Source organism: Mirounga leonina, unplaced genomic scaffold (genome assembly GCF_011800145.1).
Source record: "Mirounga leonina isolate KUSES-001 unplaced genomic scaffold, KU_Mleo_1.0 Mir_95, whole genome shotgun sequence".
Lineage (NCBI taxonomy): Eukaryota > Metazoa > Chordata > Mammalia > Carnivora > Phocidae > Mirounga > Mirounga leonina.
In genome coordinates this window covers 6357005-6360474 of record NW_023270865.1, presented here as the reverse complement: position 1 = coordinate 6360474, position 3470 = coordinate 6357005, and the positions used below count along the sequence as shown (strand labels likewise).

The 3470-nt window shown below is 37.6% G+C and overlaps 1 pseudogene; it reads right to left on the bottom strand.

The window, feature by feature from the left end:
* Positions 1-1173: 1173 nt before the first annotated feature.
* On the bottom strand, positions 1174-1277 carry LOC118006306 (annotated as a pseudogene).
* Positions 1278-3470: the final 2193 nt, after the last annotated feature.

Genomic DNA, 3470 nt, shown 5'->3' with positions numbered 1-3470 from the left:
TATCAGAGCCCTTATAGCCCACGGCCAAGGACATGCTGGAGAAACAGGTTAGGAAACCATTCATGCACCATGACTATTTGGGAACAGTGTTATGGGGGAGGAGCATAAGGACCTAATAAGTGACTTTTGAAGTGACAGTTGGCACTAATCCCCAACCAAGCAGGACATGAGCAACTTCAAACGACTCACAGCGAATGCATAGCTGGGGTGGTTTAAAATGGACCTAAGTAACCAAGAGGAACCAACTGAGCTGCATGTGCCCCCAAACCAGGGACACTAGCTGGGGAGTGGAGTAGATAAAGTACATAGATTCCAGGTGGCCAAAGTGGGGAGGGGAGCAGAGGAGAAGGAGACAAGCTAGAGATGGGCAGGTGTGATAAGTAACAGCAGGGAGAAGCAGGTTCCTGAGCAGGAACAGGGAATGTGGGGCCTGGTTTCCGCAGTTCCCCAGGGAAAGGACATTTCCTGGGCTCAGAGAGAGAGAGAGAGTGGGGAAGTAAGGGGCCCAGAGATATTGAAGGAGGTAGAGATAGGACAAAGAGGGAAGAAAACACAGTATATATGTGTATAGGTAAGGATTTCCCAGAGAAATAGGATAGATAGGTAGATAGATGATAGATAGATAGATAGATAGATAGATGATAGATAGATAGATAGATGATAGATAGATAGATAGATAGATAGATAGATAGATAGATAGATAGATATAGATAGATAGGAAGATAGATTTAAGAATTGACTCACTCTTTTGTCATTCTTTGTTCTGTTAAGGTCTTTACCTTATTAGACAAAGCCCACCACAACATGGAGAGTAATCTACTCAAAGTCCACTGATTCAAATGTTAATCTCAGAAAGGAAGAAAGAAAGGAAAGGAAGAAAGGAAAGGAAGAAAGAAAGAAAGAAAGAAAAAGAAAGAGAGAGAAAGAAAGAAGAAAGAAAGAAAGAAAGAAAGAAAGAAAGAAAGAAAGAAAGAAAGAAAGAAAGAAAGAAAGAAAGAGAAAGAAAGAAGGAAAGAAAGAAGGAAAGAAAGACCTTCACAGAAACATCCAGAATATTGTTGGACCAAAAATCTGGCACTGGGGCCCAGCCACATAGACATACTAACCATGACAATATGGCTCCCATTCAGGTCTTTCATAGTGAAGAAGCAGAATTACCTTCTTGAGACCTGGGAAATGTGAGAGATAAAATAAAAGGAAAGGAAGTCATTTCAAGGTAATAGGGTTGGATGATTCAGATACTACACTTGATCTTAGCCAAAAGGCCGAGAAGCGATCGGGATGGATGATTCAGATCCCAGAAAATATGTAAGAGTGAAACACAGACTAATTACTTACTATGAATGCAAGATTGCAGAGAACTAAAGAAAAGACTTGAGGTTTTGAAAGAGATTTTTAAATATTTTTTAAAGTTTTAATTATTTATTTAAGAGAGAGAGAGCACAAGCTGGGGAAGGGGCAGAGGGAGAGAGAGAATCTGAAACAGACTCTCTGCTGATCGTGGAGTTCTTAATCCCACAACCCTGAGATCATGACCTGAACTAAAATCAAGAGCCAGCTGCTCAATCGACTGAGTATCCCTGAAAGAAAGATTTTTAAAAATAATATTTATAATGAAGAAGTGGAAAGAAATTGAACTTATGGATTTACCAGTTTGGGAAGATTTGATAGATTTGGGAGAAATTTAGTTACAAAATGAGTCCAAAAAGTGGTTAATTTTGAAGGTATGTTAAGGAGGCCAAGGGCAGGCACCTTTCTTCCCCTTCTGAGCTTGGCACCAGCTGAAGACATCATCATGTATGCATACTGTTCCAGGAGATGTAGAACATTCTCTTGAGGAAGGTGTGACCACTGTTCCAAGGAAGGAATTGAGACACGAGGTTGATCACTGGCTGACTTCTTTCCAAGGGCTCATGTTAGAGCAAGTTGAATGTGGAATGTGGATCATGCAAATGCACTTTGGAGAATCCAGTAGTTTTGCTTTGGAGTAGCTGTGTCATAAAATGCCCAGAATTCATTTCTTGGCACACCTGAGTTTTACTCTGATTCACACTTCAGAGGCCAGCCCTTTAATTTTTTACTAACCACTATAAAGGTGACTTGACCACATACCATAAGAAATATTCATGGGAAATCCAGAATAGATAATTCAATTCATTCTGTGCCTGCTTATTAAGAACACCTTTCATGCCCATCATTCAATTTGACTTAGATAAATACATTTTGTGGACCTGTTTCCATGGAAATATGAACATTTATACTTGCACAAATTTCCTTTTCTTTGTATCTAAGTTTAGAAATGATAGCTAGTGCCTGTCTGATAGAAATATTTGCAATTTGGTAATTTTACTCTGCTTTGATTTTCATGAAAATGTATGATCCAATTGCTTTTGGATTAAAACTGGTAATTATAGGTTTTACCCACAAAGATACATTTAGAGGAAGAGGAAATTTCAAATCCAGAATAATAAGAAATAAAAATAGCTATAGGAATTTTTAAAATTAAATTAAGAAAAGATCAACTTGAGAAAAAAATTGACTGAGAAAACATGTTCTGAGAAAAAAAAAATGTCCTGAAAACAAAATTTGACTTTCTTTCTTTGCCTCTTTATTTCTGTTTGAGAATCATGCACTCTAATGCACTCTGCATTTTGACTACTGTGGTACTTTGTTTTCACAGTTAAGTAAAAGATAAACTAACAGTGCTCTTTGATCATTGATTATGGTTGAAATGGCCATCAAGCCATAGCCATGGAAATCACTGGGTGACCAGTGTGTCATTTGCCTAATGGCTTTTTCACGTAGCATAATGTTTTCAAAGTTCATCCATGCCATAAGGTGTAGAGGACTTCATTTCTTTTTACAACAGAAAGATAATCTTTTCTATGAATATACCACATTGAATTTTTCCACCTATCACTTGAGGGACATTTGGTTTCTTCTACTTTTGGCTTTTATGAATAATTCTGCTGTTAATTTATCTGTACAAATTTTTGTGTGGACATGTATTTCATTTCTCTTGGGTGTATACTTACAAGTGAAACTTCCAGGTCATATGGTAGCTGTTTAGGTGTTTTGAGGGACTTCCCGACTATATTGCCAAGAACCTTCAATATTTTGCATTTCCCCCATCCCTGTGGGAGGGTCCCAGGTTTCCACATCCTCATCAGTACTTGTTATTAGCTGTGTTTTTTGTTTTGTTTTGTTTTGGTTTGGGGGTTTTTTTGCACCCAAGTGGGAGTGATGTAATAATTGTGATTTTGTTCACATTTCCTTGATGACTAATAATATGAAGCATTTTTCATGTGCTTATTGGTCATTTGTATATCTTCCTTGAAGAAATAACTATGTAGATCCCTTACCTATTTTCCCATGTGTCATTTGCCTCTTTTACTGAGTCGTGAGAGTTCTTAATATATTCTGAATCAAGTCGTTACCAGATATATGTTTTGCAAATATTTCCCCCCATT